The following is a 22981-nucleotide window of genomic DNA, read 5'->3' on the forward strand; positions in this document are numbered from 1 at the left end:
CTGTTTGATTCTCAAACCTAGCTCCTATTTGTTGGGAGCAATTCTCCATTGCATTTCTGCATGTCTCAGGTTATCTTTTCAAGGATGTTTATACAATAAACATCCTCAGAGACTAAAAGAGTGTCTCTCTCCAGGTTTAAGGACAGATTTGTTTCCTGATGAAGATACTTAAGGTAATGTCTGCTTTGGAAGCAAAGAATAGACAGATTGGCTTGCAGCTTGCAACCCCCTTATAAAACTGGTTTCCTGGGACTTCCCTGGTGGTCCAGTGGTAAAGAATCTGCCTCACAATGCAGGGGACGTGGGTTCGATTCCTGGTCAGGGAATCAAGATCCCACATGCCGCGGGGCAACTAAGCTGGCGCGCCACAACTACTGAGCTCGCACGCCTCAACTGGACAGCCTGTGTGCTGCAAACTACAGAGCCTACGCACTCTGGAACCCGCGCGCCACAACTACAGAGCCCACGCACCCTGGAGCCCGTGCGCCACAACTAGAGAGAGAAGCCCACATGCCACAACTAGAGAGAGAAGCCCACGCACCACAACGAAGAGCCCACGCGCTGCAACTAAGACACGATGAGGCCAAAAATAAATTAAATAAATAAATAAATAAATCTTAAAAAAAAAACTGGTTTCCTAAGCTCAGCTGTGACCTACATCCAGTATGTTTGCAAGGTCCACCAGGATCCACTCTGCATCGCCCCCATGACATGAGGGGAGAGCAAAGGGGAAGCTCGTGCTGCCTGATGTCTCATGAGTGATAAACATCTCAATCCACTTAAGCTCACTGTTTCCTTACCAACCACATTTATGGAAATGTGGGAAGTCGATCTAGCAGCTGAAGTAGTAGCTGAAGCTTAGGAACTGTCTGATCACTTAACTACTATTGAAGAGGAACCACTGAAAATTTCATAACAAGGGAAGAGGTGTGATTTGACTTGAAGTTTGAAATTAAAATCCCTCTGATATCAGAGGGAAAGTGGTCCTGGAGAAGAAGAAACAAGAGTGGAAGAAGTTACATCAGTCAGGCTGTTGTTGCAGCAATCCCCACAAGAATAAAAAAGGCCCAACAGAGGGGTTAACCAAGGGACTGAAAGAAGGAGGTAGACTCAAGAGATATTTAGGAGCTAAAATCAATTGGCCTTCAAGCTGTATCTTTACAACATTAAGTCAGAAAATTTCAAGTGTAAGTATGAAAGTAATTGGGAGTCACTTTCTTACATAAGAAGAACGTAGTCAGGCACAGTTGCCACATGCCCGTCAGAACTCCAGGTTGACTTCTCCACGTAGTTTTTCTCTTTTTCATGGTCTCAAGCAGCAGCCTTGAGCATTGGATCCTCAAACAGCAATGCCCATAACAGGAAAGAAGGGGAGACCTCCATTGTACAGGCATCTCTGTTTTTTAATCAGAGAGGAAAATCTTTCCTAGAATCCCATTAATCAGATTGGGCCAAATGCCCATGCCTTCAATGCAAGGAAAGTTGAGAGAACAAAATCTGGCTCTTTCAGCCTCTATAGTGGGAGGTAGGTTCTAACAATAGTGAAGAGAAGGTTGGAATTGGCTGTTGGAGAGACAACCAATAGTGTCTCCCAGAGGATCTAATTAGATGTGGAAGCTGAGAAAGAAGAACTCTAAATGATTGCTTAGACACCTGGCTTAGACCATTGTCTGGATGGTACTGTCATTCATGGACGAAGCAATGCGAGAGAAACAGGTTTAGGGTAGGGAGTGATGCGATATCTTTGAACACATTTGAATTTCTAGTTGGAAAGCCCAGAGCTCAGTTTCATAGGGGTCTAGAGCTCAAGACTGAGAGCTAAGCTAGAGTTACATAAGTTTGGGACAATATAACTGAAGTCACAGAGCAAAAGTGTCCAGACACAGTGTGATTACAGAGAGGGTCAAAGAGGGGATCTTGGAAAGAGAGGCCCATTTGACAGACTGAAAAGGAAAGTCCATGAAAGTAAAAAGAAAAGAGGAGAGAGCAATATTTTAAGATGGAAGAGAGGCCAATGGTACTAAATGCTTCTCAGAGATCAATAAAAAGATGAAGAATGCCTATCAGTTTTAGCTATGTTGGCATGGTGACCATTGCCAAGTAAGATAAATATATAGGGAATTCCTTATAGACAAGTGATTTTTTTTTTTTGGCTATCTATTAGGCTCTTTATTTTTTTATGAGGGCAATGCAAGCCCATGGGGAGAGAGCTGGAAAACAGGGGGGTAAGAGTGATCTATAATGGCTATACAATTGTAATATACAACTGTCAGGAAGTGTCTATGCCTTGGATCTTTATAGAACCAGCACAGCCACCTACCAAGCGTCCAGGATGGTCAATAAACCTCCCTCCATCTCCCCAACATATAAAATATTGGGGGCTACTGTTCCAATTCCACCCCTTGCTTATCATCACTATTCTATATGCTGAAGAATACATTTTCTTTATCAAGGTTAATTTTCTTTACTAATTTGCTTCAGTTCACTACTCACAAAAATGGGCAAAAATTCAATGTAAAGAATATGCTATCCAAATAAAAGCCCGATTTCTATGGCAGTGATCTGAGATAGAGTTCCAGTTTGCATGGAAGAGTTGCTATTTTTAAAAAATCCTAAAATTTTACATCACTCTATTTTGTGTTTTTCTTTTTCAGTTCTCTGGTAAATCTCTTAAATATTATAAATGAAAGTAGTTATTAAGTTTTATATAGGAGTAAATATTAATTTCAGTAAATTTCAGCTTTTTAATAGTCCTTACTATATGTTACTGCTATGCTATAGAAGGTCAGCCAGAGTGACCTGCTATTCATAAAGAACAACTGGAAAAAACAAAAACCACAGTTTATAAGAAAATCAGCACAGCCTGTCCTATACCAGGTTCCATCATGCCCTCTTGTGTCTAAGTGTAGCATAGCAGCTCCAAATTTAAATTGAAATATTCAGTACAACACGGTGAACATCACACACTCGCTATGGGCCAGGTGCTAGGCTGGGTGCTGAGTCCACAGTTGTGGACAAGACCTACAAGGTCCCTATCCTCATGGAGATTATTTAGGACTTACTTTAATTATTACAGAAGTTTACATTCCATTTGAAAACTTCTGTATGAAGATTTAGCATTTCATTATACGGTACAAATAGTTTTATCAGCTAAAAAATATTGCCACTGATTTCTTTAGTCTACAATCTTAAATTATTTTTTTTTTAACTTTTTTTTTTTAAACATCTTTATTGAAGTATAATTGCCTTACAATAGTGTGTTAGCTTCTGCTTTATATCAAAGTGAATCAGTTATACATATACAATATGTTCCCATTTCTCTTCCCTCTTGCATCTCCCTCCCTCCCACCCCTCTAGGTGGTCACAAAGCACCGAGCTGATCTCCCTGTGCTGTGCGGCTGCTTCCCACTAGTTATCTATTTTACATTTGGTAGTGTATATATGTCCATGACACTCTCTTACCCTGTCACATCTCACCCCACCCCCTCCCCATATCCTCAAGTCCATTCTCTAGTAGGTCTGTGTCTTTATTCCCGTCTTGCCACTAGGTTCTTCATGGCCTTTTTTTTTTTTTTTTTCCCTTAGATTCCGTATATATGTGTTAGCATACTGTATTTGTTTTTCTCTTTCTGACTTACTTCACTCTGTATGACAGACTCTAACTCCATCCACCTCATTACAAATACCTCCATTTCATTTCTTTTTATGGCTGAGTAATATTCCATTGTATATATGTGCCACATCTTCTTCATCCATTCATCTGTTGATGGACATTTAGGTTGCTTCCATGTCCTGGCTATTGTAAATAGAGCTGCAATGAACATTTTGGTACATGACTCTTTTTGACCTATGGTTTTCTCAGGGTATATGCCCAGTAGTGGGATTGCTGGGTCATATGGTAGTTCTATTTGTAGTTTTTTAAGGAACCTCCATACTGTTCTCCATAGTGGCTGTATCAATTTACATTCCCACCAACAGTGCAAGAGTGTTCCCTTTCCTCCACACCCTCTCCAGCATTTATTGTTTCTAGATTTTTTGATGATGGCCATTCTGACCGGTGTGAGATGATATCTCATTGTAGTTTTGATTTGCATTTCTCTAATGATTAATGATGTTGAGCATTCTTTCATGTGTCTGTAGGCCATCTGTATATCTTCTTTGGAGAAATGTCTATTTAGATCTTCTGCCCATTTTTGGATTGGGTTGTTCGTTTTTTTGTCATTGAGCTGCATGAGCTGCTTGTAAATCTTGGAGATTAATCCTTTGTCAGTTGCTTCATTTGCAAATATTTTCTCCCATTCTGAGGGTTGTCTTTTGGTCTTGTTTATGGTTTCCTTTGCTGTGCAAAAGCTTTTAAGTTTCATTAGGTCCCATTTGTTTATTTGTGTTCTTATTTCCATTTCTCTGGGAGCTGGGTCAAAAAGAATCTTGCTGTGATGTATGTCATAGAGTGTTCTGCCTATGTTTTCCTCTAAGAGTTTGATAGTGTCTGCCCTTACACTTAGGTCTTTAATCCATTTTGAGTTTATTTTTGAGCATGGTGTCAGGGAGTGTTCTAATTTCATACTTTTACATGTACCTGTCCAATTTTCCCAGCACCACTTATTGAAGAGGCTGTCTTTTCTGCACTGTATATGCTTGCCTCCTTTATCAAAGATAAGTTGACCATATGTGTGTGGGTTTATCTCTGGGCTTTCTATCCTGTTCCATTGATCTATATTTCTGTTTTTGTGCCAGTACCAAACTGTCTTGATTACTGAAGCTTTGTAATATAGTCTGAAGTCAGGGAGCCTGATTCCCCCAGCTCCATTTTTCGTTCTCAAGATTGCTTTGGCTATTCGGGGTCTTTTGTGTTTCCATACAAATTGTGAAATTTTTTGTTCTAGTTCTGTGAAAAATGCCAGTGGTAGTTTGATAGGGATTGCATTGAATCTGTAGATTGCTTTGGGAAGTAGAGTCATTTTCACAATGTTGATTCTTCCAATCCAGGAACATGGTATATCTCTCCATCTATTTGTATCATCTTTAATTTCTTTCATCAGTGTCTTATAATTTTCTGCATACAGGTCTTTTGTCTCCTTAGGTAGGTTTATTCCTAGATATTTTATTCTTTTTGTTGCAATGGTAAATGGGAGTGTTTTCTTAATTTCACTTTCAGATTTTTCGTCATTAGTGTATAGAAATGCAAGAGATTTCTGTGCATTAATTTTGTATCCTGCTACTTTACCAAATTCATTGATTAGCTCTAGGAGTTTTCTGGTAGCATCTTTAGGATTCTCTATGTATAGTATCATGTCATCTGCAAATAGTGACAGCTTTACTTCTTCTTTTCCGATTTGGATTCCTTTTATTTCTTTGTCTTCTCTGATTGCTGTGGCTAGGACTTCCAGAACTATGTTGAATAATAGTGGTGACAGTGGGCAACCTTGTCTTGTTCCTGATCTTAGTGGAAATGGTTTCAGTTTTTCACCATTGAGGACAATGTTGGCTGTGGGTTTGTCATATATGGCCTTTATTATGGTGAGGAAAGTTCCCTCTATGCCTACTTTCTGCAGGGCTTTTATCATAAATGGGTGTTGAATTTTGTCAAAAGCTTTCTCTGCATCTATTGAGATGATCATATGGTTTTTCTCCTTCAATTTGTTAATATGGTGTATCACATTGATTGATTTGCGTATATTGAAGAATCCTTGCATTCCTGGGATAAACCCCACTTGATCATGGTGTATGATCCTTTTAATGTGCTGTTGGATTCTGTTTGCTAGTATTTTGTTGAGGATTTTTGCATCTATGTTCATCAGTGATATTGGCCTGTAGTTTTCTTTCTTTGTGACATCTTTGTCTGGTTTTGGTATCAGGGTGATGGTGGCCTCGTAGAATGAGTTTGGGAGTGTTCCTCCCTCTGCAATATTTTGGAAGAGTTTGAGAAGGATAGGTGTTAGCTCTTCTCTAAATGTTTGATAGAATTCACCTGTGAAGCCATCTGGTCCTGGGCTTTTGTTTGTTGGAAGGTTTTTAATCACAGTTTCAATTTCAGTGCTTGTGATTGGTCTGTTCATATTTTCTATTTCTTCCTGGTTCAGTCTTGGCAGTTTGTGCATTTCTAAGAATCTGTCCATTTCTTTCAGGTTGTCCATTTTATTGGCATAGAGTTGCTTGTAGTAATCTCTCATGATCTTTTGTATTTCTGCAGTGTCAGTGGTTACTTCTCCTTTTTCATTTCTAATTCTATTGATCTGGGTCTTCTCCCTTTTTTTCTTGATGAGTCTGGCTAATGGTTTATCAATTTTGTTTATCTTTTCAAAGAACCAGCTTTTAGTTTCATTGATTTTTGCTATTGTTTCCTTCATTTCTTTTTCATTTATTTCTGACCTGATCTTTATAATTTCTTTCCTTCTGCTGGCTTTGGGGTTTTTTTGTTCTTCTTTCTCTAATTGCTTTAGGTGCAAGGTTAGGTTGTTTATTCGAGATGTTTCCTGTTTCTTGAGGTAGGCTTGTATTGCTATAAACTTCCCTCTTGGCACTGCTTTTGCTGCGTCCCATAGGTTTTGGGTCGTCGTGTCTCCGTTGTCATTTGTTTCTAGGTATTTTTTGATTTCCCCTTTGATTTCTTCAGTAATCACTTCGTTATTAAGTAATGTATTGTGTAGCCTCCATGTGTTTGTATTTCTTACAGATCTTTTCCTGTAATTGATATCTAGTCTCATAGCGTTGTGGTCGGAAAAGATACTTGATACGATTTCAATTTTCTTAAATTTACCAAGGCTTGATTTGTGACCCAAGATATGATCTATCCTGGAGAATGTTCCATGAGCACTTGAGAAAAATGTGTATTCTGTTGTTTTTGGGTGGAATGTCCTATAAATATCAATTAAGTCCATATTGTTTAATGTATCATTTAAAGCTTGTGTTTCCTTATTTATTTTCATTTTGGATGATCTGTCCATTGGTGAAAGTGGGGTGTTAAAGTCCCCTACTATGATTGTGTTGCTGTCAATTTCCCCTTTCATGGCTGTTAGTATTTGCCTTATGTATTGAGGTGCTCCTATGTTGGGTGCATAAATATTTACAATTGTTATACCTTCCTCTTGGATCGATCCCTTGATCATTATATAGTGTCCTTCTTTGTCTCTTGTAATAGTCTTTTTTTTAAAGTCTATTTTGTCTGATATGAGAATTGCTACTCCAGCTTTCTTTTGATTTCCATTTGCATGGAATATCTTTTTCCATCCCCTCACTTTCAGTCTGTATGTGTCCCTAGGTCTGAAGTGGGTCTCTTGTAGACAGCATATGTATGGGTCTTGTTTTTGTATCCATTCAGCCAGCCTGTGTCTTTTGGTGGGAGCATTTAATCCATTTACATTCAAGGTAATTATCGATATGTATGTTCCTATTCCCATTTTCTTAAATGTATTGGGTTTGTTATTGTAGGTGTTTTCCTTCTCTTGTGTTTCTTGCCTAGAGAAGTTCCTTTAGCATTTGTTGTAAAGCTGGTTTGGTGGTGCTGAACTCTCTCAGCTTTTGCTTGTCTGTAAAGGTTTTAATTTCTCCATCGAATATGAATGAGATCCTTGCTGGGTAGAGTAATCTTGGTTGTAGGTTTTTCTCCTTCATTACTTTAAGTATATCCTGCCACTCCCTTCTGGCTTGCAGAGTTTCTGCTGAGAGATCAGATGTTAACCTTATGGGGATTCCCTTGTGTGTTATTTGTTTTTTTTCCCTTGCTGCCTTTAATATGTTTTCCTTATATTTAATTTTTGACAGTTTGATTAATATGTGTCTTGGCGTGTTCCTCCTTGGGTTTATCCTGTATGGGACTCTCTGTGCTTCCAGGACTTGATTAACTATTTCCTTTCCCATATTAGGGAAGTTTTCAACTATAATCTCTTCAAAAATTTTCTCAGTCCCTTTCTTTTTCTCTTCTTCTTCTGGTACCCCTATAATTCGAATGTTGGTGCGTTTAATGTTGTCCCAGAGGTCCCTGAGACTGTCCTCAGTTCTTTTCATTCTTTTTTCTTTATCCTGCTCTGTAGTAGTTATTTCCACCATTTTATCTTCCAGGTCACTTATCCTTTCTTCTGCCTCAGTTATTCTACTATTGATCCCATCTAGAGTATTTTTAATGTCATTTATTGTGTTCTTCATCATTGCTTGGTTCCTCTTTAGTTCTTCTACATCCTTGTTAAATGTTTCTTGCATTTTGTCTATTCTATTTCCAAGATTTTGGATCATCCTTACTATCATTATTCTGAATTCTTTTTCAGGTAGACTACCTATTTCCTCTTCATTTGTTAAGTCCAGTGTGTTTTGAGCCTGCTCCTTCATCTGCTGTGTGTTTTTCTGTCGTCTCATTTTGCCTATCTTACTGTGTTTGGGGTCTCCTTTTCACAGGCTGCAGGTTCGTAGTTCCCGTTGTTTTTGGTGTCTGTCCCCAGTGGCTAAGGTTGGTTCAGTGGGTTGTGTAGGCTTCCTGGTGGAGGGAACTAGTGCCTGAGTTCTGGTGGATGAGGCTGGATCTTGTCTTTCTGGTGGGCACGTCCACGTCTGGTGGTGTATTTTGGTGTGTCTGTGGCCTTATTATGATTTTAGGCAGCCTCTCTGCTAATGGATGGGGTTGTGTTCCTGTCTAGCTAGTTGTTTGGCATAGGGTGTCCAGCACTGTAGCTTGCTGGTCGTTGGGTGAAGCTGGGTCTTGATGTTGAGATGGAGATCTCTGGGAGATTTTTGCCGTTTGGTATTACGTGGAGCTGGGAGGTCTCTTGTGGACCAGTGTTCTGAAGTTGGCTCTCCCACCTCAGAGGCACGGCCCTGATGCCTGGCTGGAGCACCAGGAGCCTTTCGTCCACACGGCTCAGAGTAAAAGGGAGAAAAAATAGAAAGAAAGAAAGAAAGAGGCTATAATATAGTGAAGTAAAATAAAGCTATTGTAAAGCAAAGCTATACAGACAAAATCTCACCCAGAAGCATATACATATACACTCACAAAAAAAAGGAAAAGGGGAAGAATTAATATCTCCTGCTCCCAGAGTCCCCCTCCTGAATCTGGGCTGATTCGTTGTCTATTCAGGTATTCAGCAGTTGCAGGCACATCACGTTGTTTGTGGAGTTTTAATCCGCTGCTTCTGAGGCTGCTGGGAGGGATTTCCCCTTCTCTTCCCTGTTCGCACAGCTCCTGGGGTTCAGCTTTGGATTTGGACCCGCCTCTGCGTGTAGGTCGCCTGAGGGCGTCTGTTCCCTGCCCAGACAGGACGGGGTTAAAGGAGCAGCTGCTTCGGGGGCTCTGGCTCACCCAGGCCGCGGGGAGGGAGGGGTACAGAGGAGGCGGGGCGAGCCTGCGGCGGCCGAGGCCGGCGTGACGTTGCACCAGCTCGAGGCGTGCAGTGCGTTCTCCCGGGGATGTTGTCCCCGGCTCCCGGGACCCTGGCAGTGGCGGGCTGCACAGGCTACCGGGAGGGGCGGTGTGGAGAGTGACCTGTGCTCACACACAGGCTTTTTGGAGGCGGCAGCAGCAGCCCCAGCGTCTCACGCCCGTCTCTGGGGTCCGCGCTGATCGCCGCGGCTCGCGCCCTTCTCTGGAGTTCGTTTAGGCGGCGCTCTGAATCCCCTCTCCTTGCGCGCAGCGAAACTAAGAGGCAAGAAAAAGTCTCTTGCCTCTTCGGCAGCTGCAGACCTTTTCCCGGTCTCCCTCCTGGCTAGCTGTGGTGCGCCAACCCCTTCAGGCTGTGTTCACGCCGCCAGCCCCAGTCCTCTCCCTGCGATCCGACCGCAGCCCGAGCCTCAGCTCCCAGCCCCGCCCGCCCCGGCGGGGGAGCAGACAAGCCTCTCGGGCTGGTGAGCGCTGCTCGGCGCCGAGCCTCTGTGCGGGAGTCTCTCCGTTTTTCCCTCTGCGCCCCTGTTGCTGTGGGATCCGCGCTGATAGCCGCGGCTTGCGCCCTTCTCTGGAGTTCGTTTAGACGGCGCTCTGAATCCCCTCTCCTTGCCCGCCGCGAAACAAAGAGCCAAGAAAAAGTCTCTTGCCTCTTCGGCAGCTGCAGACTTTTTCCCGGACTCACTTCCGGCTAGCTGTGGTGCGCTAACCCCTTCAGGCTGTGTTCACGCTGCCAGCCCCAGTCCTCTCCCTGCGATCCGACTGAAGCCGAGCCTCAGCTCCCAGCCCCGCCCGCCCCGGCGGGTGAGCAGACAAGCCTCTCGGGCTGCTGAGTGCTACTCTGCGCCGAGCCTCTGTGCGGGAGTCTCTCCGTTTTTCCCTCTGCGCCCCTGTTGCTGTGGGATCCGCGCTGATAGCCGCGGCTTGCGCCCTTCTCTGGAGTTCGTTTAGGCGGCGCTCTGAATCCCCTCTCCTCGCGCACCAGGAAACACAGAGGGAAGAAAAAGTCTCTTGCCTCTTCGGCAGCTGCAGACTTTTTCCCCGGACTCCCTCCCGGCTAGCTGTGGTGCGCTAACCCCTTCAGGCTGTGTTCACGCTGCCAGCCCCAGTCCTCTCCCTGCGATCCGACCGAAGCCCGAGCCTCAGCTCCCAGCCCCGCCCGCCCCGGCGGCTAAGCAGACAAGCCTCTCGGGCTGGTGAGTGCTGCTCGGCGTCGAGCCTCTGTGCGGGAATCTCTCCGCTTTGCCCTCCGCACCCCTGTGGCTGTGCTCTCCTCCGTGGCTCTGAAGCTTCCCCCCTCCGCCACCCGCAATCTCCGCCCGCAAAGGGGCTTCCTAGTGCGTGGAAACCTTTCCTCCTTCACAGCTCCCTCCCACTGGTGCAGGTGCCGTCCCTATTCTTTTGTCTCTGTTATTTCTTTTTTCTTTTGCTCTACCCAAGTATGGGGGGAGTTTCTTGCCTTTTTGGAGGTCGGACGTTTTCTGCCAGCGTTCAGTGGGTGTTCTGTAGGAGCAGTTCCACGTGTAGATGTATTTCTACTGTATCTGTGGGAAGGAAGGTGATCTCCGCGTCTTACTCTTCCGCCATCTTCTCCCTCCCCTACAATCTTAAATTATTGATTCAGCTTGCCCATAAACTTTTCTCCTTAACTTCTAGTGGTAAAAATTTCATAATCCATTGATTTAGTTTTATAGCTACTATTTACAAAGATATAATCTTCAATAAAATGATGCTGTGATGTTTAACTCTAAAGCTCTTACTTAATCTTAGTGTTAGTTGTCATTGAGAAGCCTCTGAGGCTATAATTTCATAGTTTATGATCCCAGGAAAATTTTCCTTATTAAATTATAGACAAGAGACAGTGCTTTACTCTGTTATTAAAATTGAAATTCCCTAAATCTAATTATATATTCTTACCATCTGCATTTTTATGAATCTTATCTAAAGAAATCCTCTGAAAATCTCAGAGCTGACATAAATTTCTTAAATTTTACTTAGTTTTTGTGGGTTTTGTAAACAAAAGTTCTTGTTTTAATTTAAAGGAGCAGAAACTTAATTGTGATGGCTTACAGATAGATGACACTATGGCCCAGAATGAAACTTTCTATAATAAAAGCAGATATGATAAGATATAAACCATAGTAGGCAGATCTTAAGAGAATTTGATTTCAATGAAACATTTAAATCAGTAATCATCCATTGTAGCATTCTACCTTTTACACATAGACTATTGTTTCACCCTTAACAATTATCAGGAGGTTGTCCCCTCATTCCTAAGTGAGGACCACTGTGTATTTCTCATTTACTCAATTGCCCAACCCCTTTTATTCTTACTATAAGAGTATTCTCTTATTCTACCTCAGTGTTTGGAGGTTGGGGGACCTCTAGTTAAGGTTAGTCTTATGCATGGTGACTTTAACCCCTCCTCCAAGTATATCAAACCCCAAACAACCCTAAATAAACCTAAAATCTAATTTAAAACAAAGAGCCTGCTCTGCAAAGGTAGCTTCAAGTCAAGTTTCCCAGTCTCTCTTTACAACAAAATGACTGACTCAAAACCCACTTACATTAAAAATCTAAATCTCCCATTTGCCTTCTCAGACTATGTATCATATTTCTTTTTAAAAATGGATGATATGAGCATTTTCCACTTTGCCCTGGGAATGCTTTGCCTCATTTTATCGTATATTCAAATATCTGGCTAAAATTATGAATGAAAGCTTATGAAATTTTAGGGCAACTTTCACTGCCTGCCTTGCCCATGGAGACCAGAGTCATGAGCCAAGGTACCTGATCTGACAAACATTCACTCCTGCATGATGCAAAAGGTAAGGCAACATCTTTGCTTGGGAGTCAAGAAGCCCACCTCAGCAGATATATCCAACATCTGTGAGAGCTTTGCCAACATGTTTGAGTGTGGAAGGATCCGCATATTACTGAATTCTTTCTCCAATGCATTACAACAGATGTGTATCAGTTAGCAACTGCTATAACAATCATGTAAAATAAGCCACCGCCAAGCACAGTCACAATAGATAGAGTGTGGATCTAAGGAGAGATAGAGGATTGAAGCCATTTTTGCAACCAGTATGCTACAAGATGTCTAGTAATGCAATGATGACTATAAAATGATCTCCTTTCTAAATCAAATCTGACCTTCCTTTTGCTTTTATTATACCTCTCAACAAGGAAAACTAAAACACACATTTATGCACACACAGAAACTTTCTGGGTGCCCCCTACCAACAGTCATGAGCTCACTCACACCCATCCCCACCTCTACAGTTGCTACTTATAGCAAAGTGTCTTTCAAGATTTAGACTCACTTTTCATGTGAGGGGTTACAAACATTTTCATGCAATGGGACACACAGAGAAAGATCAAATATGTACAGCACACTGAAGTAAACTAAAGGAGTTTTGAGGGCATCTATGTCAGGCTAGTGGAAAATTTTATTAATTTCTTCATATTACATAAGTCAGACAAAAAAATGAACTATAAAGTATTAAGAAAGATATTAAATTTTAATTGGTATAAAACTTCTAAATTAAATCTTTTTATTTTTATTTTCTGAGAAATTTGAACTTGATTCCATGAACATAACATTTTTTTTCTATCAGGTTTTATGCTTGACATGGCAATATGTAATTCTTGATAATGATTTTTCAATGAAGTCTCTGAAAGTTTGTCACTTTTATAGGAAGCAAATAGGTTGTAACAACCGGCAGAAGAAAATTTATTGCTTTTTCACTAGCCACAGCAACTTACTTTTCAGAATTAGACAGAATTTGGGTAATAAGAATTCATTAAATTGTGTTTCGAGGATCCAACCATTCTTTAAATCCAGCTGAGATGGAGTCAGAGGGATCTGATTCACCCTTCTGACTTAAACAACTAAAACTAAAAGGCTGGACAAAATATGAATGAAACAACATCTCTCAAGACACAAAACATCAGGCAATGAAGGACAGGTATCCCTGAGTGATGAGAAACAAAAAAAATGAGTCCTACAATTGTCCCAGGTTAATGTCTATAGAAAGTTTCCACACTGTAGCATAGGGAAAGGAAATGCAGGCAGAGACCCATGGTGTCTCTGTGTTGAGAGATGAGAATCCAGGGAAGCCATGGTAGCTAGAGTTTGCAAGGCAGAGTACCACAGAGAAGCAAGATGCACACAGAGAGAACTCTAAAGATCTGAAGAGTGTTCCCCTGGAGTATTCAGTTGAGTACTGATCAGCAAACACAGCTAAGGAAACTATCTGAGGCTGAGAGAACCACCTGAAAAGATTAGAGGAAACAGTGTCAGAGGCACTCGTAGAGACAGACATAGTTCCTGTTCCCACAATTGGAATAAAACATACCAATCAATCAATTGAAAGAGATCTAGAAATAACACAAATAATAAACTTAGTAGACAAGGACCTTAAAAAGTTATCTTAACTATATTCTATATGTTCAAGAAGCTAAAGAAAAGATTGAAGATGTTAAGTAGAAACATGGACAATAAAAAAAAACTCCCATCAAATTTTTAGAGATGAAAACTACAGTGTTTGAGATGGAAAATACCCTGTATTTTATTAGGTCACAAAACATGTCTTAACAAATTTAAGAAGACTGAAATCACATCAAATATCTTTTCTGACCACAGTGGAATGAAACTAGAAATCACAGAAGAAGGAAAATTCACAAATATGTTGAAATTAAACAACACTCTCTTGAATAACAAATAAATCAAACAAGGATGGAACAAAAGCAGTTCTAAGAAGGAAGTTTATAGTGATAAATGCCCACATTAGAAAATAAGAAAAGGGCTCAACCTAACTTTACACCTCAAAGAGCTAGAAAAAGAAAAATAAACCAAACCCAAAGTTATTAGAAGAAGGGAAATAATAAATACTAGAGACAAATAATCAAAAGAGAAAAATAGAAAACTACAGGCCAATACCCCTGATGAACTAAATGCAAAAATCCTCAACAGAATACTAGGAAGCTGAATCCAACAGCATATTAAGAAATCGTACATTATGACAAAGTGGGATTTACCCCTGCGATTCAAGAATGGTGCAACACAGCTCAGTGCTTTGTGACCACCTAGAGGGGTGGGATAGGGAGGGTGGGAAGGAGATGCAAGAGGGAGGAGATACGGGGATATATGTATATGTATAGCTGATTCACTTTGTTATAAAGCAGAAACTAACACACCATTGTAAAGCAATAATACTCCAATAAAGATGTTAAAAAAAAAAAGAATGGTGCAACATATTCCAATCAATTAACATAATATACCACATTAACAGAATACAGGACAAAAATCACATGATTATCATCATAGATACAGAAAAAGCATTTAACAAAATTCAACACACCTTTGTGATAAAAATTATCAACAAACAAGGTATAGAAGTTATTTACCTCAATATGACAAAGAGCATATATAGTAAGCCCAAAGCTAACTTCACAGTAAATGGTGAAAAGCTGAAAGCTTTTCTTCTAAGATCAGAAACAAGGCAAGGATGCCTACTCTTGCCACTTTTAAATGTAATATTAGAAGTCCTAGTGAGAGCAATTAGGCAAGAAAAAGAAATAAAGGGCACCCAGAATGTAAAGAAAGAAGTAAATTATCTGTTTGTAGATGACCTAATCCTATATGCAGAAAACTCTAAAGACTCCACAAACAAACTGTTAGGACTAATAAATGAATTCAGTAAAGTTGCAGGGTATATAATCAATAGGTAAAAATCAGTTTTGTTTCTCTACACTAACAAAGAACTATCCATACTGGGAAATTAAGAAAACAATCCCATTCACAATAGTACCAAAAAGAATAAAGTAATTAGGAATAAACTTAATCAAGCAGATGAAAGACTGAAAACTAGAAAACACTGAAAACTACAAAAAACAGATGAAAGAAATTAAAGAATACATAAATAAATGGAAAGACATCCCACGTTAATGGATTGGAAGACTTAATATTGTTAAAATGTCCATACTACCCAAAGCAATCTACAAATTCAATGTTATCCCCATCAAAATCCCAATGGTATTTTTTACAAAAATAGAAAAAAAAACCTATAAGTGATATTAAGCCAGAAAGACCCCAAAGAACAAAAGCAATCTTGAGGAAGAACAACACAGCTGGAGGCATCACACCTCCCAATTTCAAAATATAATGTGAAACTATAGTAATTAAAACAGTATGGAACTGGCATAAAGATAGACATATAGGCCAATGGAACAGAATAGAGAACCCAAAAATAAACCCAAGTATAAGTGGTCAACTGATCTTTGACAAAGGAGCCAAGAGTACACAATGGAGAAAGAACTGTCTTTTCAACAAATGGTGCTTAGAAAGCTGGATATCCACATGCAAAATCATGAAATGGATACAAAAATCAATTCAAAAAAGATTGAAGACTTAAACATAAGACCTGAATTGTAAAACTCCTAGAAGAAAACATGGGGGAAAAGACTCTTGACATTGGTTTGGCCATGATTTCTTGAAGATAACACCAAAAGCACAGGTAGCAAAGCAAAAATAAATAAGCAACACTACATCAAACCAAAAACCTTCTGCACAGCAAAGGAGACAATCAACAGAATGAAAAGACAACCTACAGAATGGGGGAAAATATTTGCAGACCACATATCTGGTAAGGGGTTAATATCCAAAATATATAAGGAACTCCTACAACTCAATAGCAAAATGACAAATGACTCAAATAATTGGCAAAGTAGTTGAATAGATATTTCTCCAAAGAAGACATAAAAATGACCAAAATGAAAAAGTGCTCAATATCACTAATCATGAGGGACATGCATATCAAAACCACAGTGGCTATCCTGCCACACCAATTAGGATGGCTATTATCCCCTCGACCCCCACAAAGAAGACAACAAATATTGGTGAGGATATAGAGAAATTGGAACCCTTGGACATTGCTGGTAGCTGCTATGGAAAACAGAGTCCTCAAAAAATTAAACAGAACTACCATATGATCCAGCAATTTCACTTCTGGGTATATATCCAAAAGAACTGAAATGAGGATCTCCAAGAGATACCTTCACTCCCATGTTCACTGCAGCACTATTCACAATATTCAAACTATGGAAACAATCCGAATGTTCATCAACAGATGAATGGATAAAAAATAAAATGTGATATACACATACAATGAAATATCATTGAGCCTTAAAATGAAGGAAATTCTGCCATATGAAACAACATGGATGAACTAGAAGTACATTACGCTGTGATTAAGCCAGTCATAGAAGGACAAATAATGCATGATTCTATGTATATGAGGTATCTAAAATAGCCAGACTCATAGAAGCAGAGAATAGATTATTGGTTGCCAGAAGCTAGGGGCAAGGGAAAATAGAATTTGTTGTTCAATGTATATAAAGTTTCGGTTATGTAAGATGAACAAGTTCTAGAGATCTGCTGTGTAACACAGTGCCTATTACATTAACAATACTGTACTGCATTCTTAAAATTTTTGTTAAGAGGGTAGATCTCATGTTAACTAAAGGCAAGAGGGAGACATATGAACATTTTTGGAGGTGATGGGTATGTTTATTTCCTAGATTATGATGATGATTTCACAGGTGTATGCATATGCCCAAATTCATCAACTCATACACTTTAAATATGTGCAGTTTTTGTATACCAATCATACCTCAATAAATCTGTTTTTTCTTAAACTTTAAACATAAACATGTGAATAAGTTAAAAGAATGGAAAATATATTCCATTCAAACACTAATCAAAAAAATGTTGGAATGATGATACTAATATCAGACAAAGAAGATTACAGAACAAAGAATATTACTCCAGATAAAGAAGATAATTCATCAAGAGTACATAATAAACCTAAATGTTTACATACCTAATAACAGAGCATCAGAAGACATGAACCAAACACTGATAAAATGGCAACAAAAAATACGCAAATGTCTGTAATTTCAACACTACTCTCTCATTAATTCATAAAATTAGTAACATAAAATCAGTAAAGATATAGGAAATTTGAACACTATCAACCAACTTCACCTAATTTACCTAACAGGGTAATCCACCCCAAAATAGAATTCACATCTTTTTTTCTAATGAACTTGAAAATATACCATATTCTGGGCCACAAAATTCTTTTTTTTTTTTTTTTTAATAAATTTATTTATTTATTTTATTTTTGGCTGCTTCGGGTCTTTGTTGCTGCACGCGGGCTTTCTCTAGTTGTGGCGAGTGGGGGCTACTCTTCGTTGTGGTGCGCGGGCTTCTCACTGCAGTGGCTTCTCTTGTTGCGGAGCACTGGCTCTAGGCGCATGGGCTTCAGTAGCTGTGGAGCACAGGCTCAGCTGTTGTGGCTCGCAGGCTCTAAAGCGCAGGCTCAGTATCTGTGGCACACGGGCTTAGTTGCTCCGCAGCATGTGGGATCTTCCCGGATCAGGGCTCAAACCCGTGTCCCCTGCATTGGCAGGCGGATTCTTAACCACTGCGCCATCAGGGAAGTCCCCACAAAATTCTTAATATATTTTAAAAGAATTAAGTCATACAAAGGATGTTCTTTGAAGAAAAATGAAGTAAAATAAAAAACAGAAAGCTATCTGGAAAATACCCAAATATTTGGAAACTAAGAATACACTTCTAAATAACCTGTGGGTCAAAAAGAAATCAAAAACTAAATTAGAAAGAATTTTCTGCTGAATGAAAATGAAAAGACAAGATATAAAAATTTGTGGGATGCCACTAAAGCAGTTCTAAGAGGGGAAATATACAGCACTACAAGTATATATGAGAAAATAACAAAGGTTGCAAAACAATAATCTTAGTTTCCACTTAAGAAACTAGAAAAAGAAGTGAAAATTCAACCCAAAGTAAGCAGACCTTGGGAAATAGTAAAGATCAGAGTAGAGATCAATGAAATGGAAAACAAAAAGCAATGCAAAACTCAATCAATCCAAAATTTGGTTCTTTGAAGAGATCAATTAAATTAATAAACATCTTACCACAGTGATTAGGGAGAAAAAAAATGAAGATACAATTTACCAATATCAGAAATTAGAGCGGTGAAATCACTAAGGATTGCACCGATAACAACGGAATGTTACAGTGTTATGCCGATAATTTTGGCAACATAAATTTTAAAAATCCTTGAAAGACAAACTGTCAACGCTCACTCAAAAAGTAATCAAGGGCTTCCCTGGTGGCGCAGTGGTTGGGAATCTGCCTGCCAATGCAGGGGACACAGGTTCGAGCCCTGGTCCAGGAAGGTCCCACATGCCACGGATCAACAAAGCCTGTGCGCCACAACTATTGAGCCTGTGCTCTAGAGCCCACAAGGCACAACTACTGAGCCCACCTGCCACAACTACTGAAGCTTGCGTGCTTAGAGCCTGTGCTCTGCAACAAGAGAAGCCACTGCAATGAGAAGCCCGTGCACCACAACGAAGAGTGGCCCCTGCTCCCCGCAACTAGAGAAAGCCCGCGCACAGCACGCAGCAATGAAGACACAACGCAGCCAAAAATAAATAAATAAATAAATAAATTCATTAAAAAAAAAAGTAATCAATTGAGGACTCCAGCAAAAGTGGCAGGGTAAGGATATCCAAAAATTTATCCCCCCATAAAAACAAAAAGAAAACTGACAAACTATAAAAATCTACATTTCTGAAAACTGTGAAGACTACTGAAAGTCTTTCAGCAACCTGGGAGGCTTTTTCATGAAAGTTGGAGGACTATCAATAAGAACAGTCAGTTTTGTTTGTTTTAACTTACCCGTATCCCATCCCCTGCTCCCAGAACTATGGTAGCCTTGGGAAAAACAAAAAAAAGTTTACATTCCAAGTACTATAGGGAGAAAAACTGGGCTGGAGCACTTTCAAACCCTCATTCCCCAAAACAGCCATTATTATTTTACCTCTCTCTTTAAGACAGAAGAACTTTGGAAGAAGCCACTGAAAGGCTTGTTTTATTTTGTTTAATTCAGAACTCTTGCCTAGTACTAAAGCCACTCTTGGGGAAAGAGTCATTTGTCAAAAACTATCCAGGCAAATGTTTAGTTGCTTCTGACTGAAAGTCCGTGACCATGACAAGAAAAACCATGCCCAAGTCAGCTTTATCTCAGCAATGCAAGGTATATTTAATATTCAAAAATCAATCACCATAATTCACCAACAGATTAAAATGGAAAACCACATCATCATTTCAATAGATGCAGGAAGTGTTTGGTAAAACCTAACATTCTTGATAAAAAACAAAATAAAACAAAGCAAAACCAAAAACTCTCAGCGATTAGTGAAATGCCTAGTACTATGGCTGGGGCAGGGAAAATACAAAATGAGCCTAGAGTCTTTTTGTGTCTGGATTTTTGCTGCTATCATACAATCCCCACCCATTCTACTTCCTTATTCCTAAAACACAATCTGCTAGTCTTTTACTACACTCATAAAGCTTAAGTGGTTCCCCACTGCTTACAATACAAGTCCAACTTTTATGCATAGCCTTCCAGATTCATTTTCTCTAGTTTTTGAAATACATCCTATCTTAGCCACTTGATAGTCATTCAGAATTCCATATATATGCCTTTTACTTTCCTGCCTGCATACCTTCGTGCAAACTATTTCCTGGGCTTACAGTATCCCCCTCTGTATTCATCTGGCAAAATCCAGCTTTCCCTGATCTACTCCTGACCCAACTTCAGTCTATTCTTTACAGGCATACAGGGTAATTTTTGTTTTACATACAAATCTGATCATGGTATACCCTGCTAAAAGCTTTTGTAGCATATAGAAAGTGCATAGGTCATAAATTCCAATGTGCCATTTCTTATTTTTCTGTAATATCTCTATATAATATACAGCTTTAATGTAACTTTTACTTAAATCTCTCCCTCAAGCCCCATTCTCACGAGAGCAGGAAACTTAAAACAGTTATCTTTCAGGTTCATTTAATTGTTTTAGTGTTTCCTTAGTCATTTCAAATGTAAATTCTGTCATTTCTATCCCTCTTCCCCACCTTTGACTTAGGATGGCATCTAAGGTGGGGAGGCTATTGGCATCTACATCAGCGAAGGCATCTGTTATGGGGCCATTTTCTCCTCTCTGACATCCACTTAATGGATAGGTATCTCTTCCTCTGCGTTCTGGTCTTCAGTATATATCCCCATTGGTGTCTGCTGAAACATCTTTTGTCCACCTGTGGGAAGCATGCAGTCTTAGCCGGAGGTAACTCCTGGAGGAGACAGTATGTCTCTCACAAAAAGCAAAGCCCTTACCTTGGAATGCACTCTTTTTCCCAGGCCTGAGGAATGTAAAAGAGATTAGCAAAGCTATCTCAAGCCAGGAGACCTCAGGGAACTGAGAGTCCTGGTTGTTCCCTATGGCTGGGGGCTGTGTGTGAGCCTGGTTAAGGGAAGATAATGTTCAAGGATAGTTGTTGTAAACTTGTTGACGTCTGTGGTAGTGACTGAACTGAGACGATAAGCAGTTCCATGGGATTATTGTCTAATAATGAGTTCCTCTTCTGTCTATATAAGATTCAGTAAATTCTAAATAAAGTACCTAGCAACCATCAGTTGTCTTGGTCCTTCTGACCCCATACTCACGGTGCTATTCAGTCCCTTACCCCTCTCCGTTGGGACCTGGAAGATCCCCTGTGGTGGCTGGACCGTCGCATCCATCGGCCTCCATCTGCATGATACATGTTGACTGAAGCACTATTTCAGGCTCTGTATCAGCTACCTTCAGCTCCGTGCCAGCTATCAGGATAATAGGGTATGACTGCTGTTTGATGCTTCTCTTTGTGACCTGTAGTAGACCAGGGTTGTCGTCAGGCATATTTTCCTGTCACCTACCTAGCTACCTCTACTGTACTGCTCTTATGCCGCTGTAAATCTGTCACCTTCCCTGGGTGATAGCTTGTTAAAATCTTCCTACCAAACTCTTCATCTAAAACCTTGGTTCAGAGAATCTTTCTGTTAATCTTATCATTCCTTGGGGCTTTATCTGGAGGACAAGACACAGGTTCTTTCTATGCTCAGGTCATCCCCAAACATAAAGGAATATCTCAATTAGAGTCTCATGACTGAGACTACTTTTCCTTATTAGAATTTGCTGGTTAATGTCTGTATCCCCACAAGACTCTTAGTTCACTGACAGCAAAGACTGTGTGTCTGTTTTCCTCATGCTGGTGTCTGACACATAATCAGTAAATATTTATTGAATGGAAAAATGAGTGACTCAGCATACTTGTCCCTGTCCTTGTCAAAAACAATTTTTTTCTGTTTAGTATTAAATATTTTGCTTTTGATGGCAGTAATTTCTTGCTTTAATCTTATACAAAGCATGGCATATGGGCTGCAAGAGGTGAGAAATACCAACTTGGGAGAAAAGGAAGACAGGACATGTAACAGTGCAATCAAAGCAGAATTAACCATTGTCAGCACTTACAGCAGGGACAGAACTTATTTTTCTAGTGTCAGAAACACATGAAGAAGTAAAACCATTGAGAAAGAATACATTTCACAAATATCCCTCTATGCTCCAATAATATTCCCTGCAAGGCTCTTTTTATTATTTGCAGGTCTTTTTGACTACAGTAGATGCACACTAGATTTTTGTTAGATGATAAATTATAGTACTGGGGTGGTATTTAAAACTGTCTTTGTAAACTAACTCAAAGCTATAGTGCTAAAAACTCTGTCCCCTAGTACCAGTTTGTGAGAAATTTTGCTGTTTGAAGTTTTATCTGAGAATGGAACATTCTACTCTTGCCTAAAAAATGTGAGCCCGGGGGGTTCATTTGATCCAGAGAAGCAGGATGGATTTACAACCCAGGTGCAGAACTTCAGATAAGGGATTTGGGATCATAGCATTACACATTTATCTTAACTTTGTAGTGTCCTAGGAAACTTGAGTCTGCCTTTCACCCCATGCTGGTAGTCAGACTGAGTTCCTAACAGAACTCTAAACAGTGTTTCTAACGGGACCTGGTGAGGCCACACGACCCTTCCTTTGAGTGACTGCTGCTTTCTTAACAATAACTTCCCCAGCCCTGTTTCCTTCCATCCACCTCATGAACAAAGATCTATGATACTCAGTTCAAAGCGGATTCTGCTTCCTCTACCCTTTTCCTAGAATCTCAGCACAAGTTCGTATCTCGTCAGAATTTCCTTCTAGAGTTTATGCTTACTGAGCCGCTCCAAGATTTGCCTTTCTGCAGCATGTTAAATTTAACTTTGATGAGCTTATTGATAAAAAGCGCTTAGTTGTCATTGTGCTTGCAAAGTAGACATTCAATAGCTTGGGGTAGAGAGACATGAATTCATATTGCTATTATAAGAAGCAACTAAAGTAATGCTTATGTATGAGCACTGTAGTCCTACATGCTAAATCTCATAAACCCAAAGAATCTACCGCCATTCAACCTCTGAGAGATGAAAAACGAACACAGTCGAGGTGATGGCCCAATAACTTGAGACTCACGTTAAGTAAAGGCTTCCGGTCTCGCGCAACTCACAAGGACCTGTATGCAGCTTACCCCAGCGAGCCATAGGCGTGCGCATGCGCAGCACCCGCGCGCATGCGCAGCACCCGCAAGCCGCTCCGCCTTCCCAT

The 22981-nt window shown here is 40.1% G+C and overlaps 1 long non-coding RNA gene across 1 annotated transcript in view; it reads right to left on the reverse strand.

Annotated features, from left to right (window-relative positions):
- LOC130708189 (uncharacterized) overlaps nucleotides 1-22934 on the reverse strand; it is a 32009-nt gene extending 9075 nt beyond the window's left edge. Inside the window, exons 1-2 of the long non-coding RNA XR_009008276.1 lie at nucleotides 22850-22934; nucleotides 20991-21172 (exon numbers count right to left, since the gene is read on the reverse strand). This is a non-coding gene — a long non-coding RNA (uncharacterized LOC130708189). The remainder of the gene's footprint in view (nucleotides 1-20990; nucleotides 21173-22849) is intronic.
- Between the last annotated feature and the right edge of the window lie 47 nt (nucleotides 22935-22981).

Source organism: Balaenoptera acutorostrata, chromosome 5, assembly GCF_949987535.1.
Source record: "Balaenoptera acutorostrata chromosome 5, mBalAcu1.1, whole genome shotgun sequence".
In the NCBI taxonomy this organism is placed as follows: domain Eukaryota; kingdom Metazoa; phylum Chordata; class Mammalia; order Artiodactyla; family Balaenopteridae; genus Balaenoptera; species Balaenoptera acutorostrata.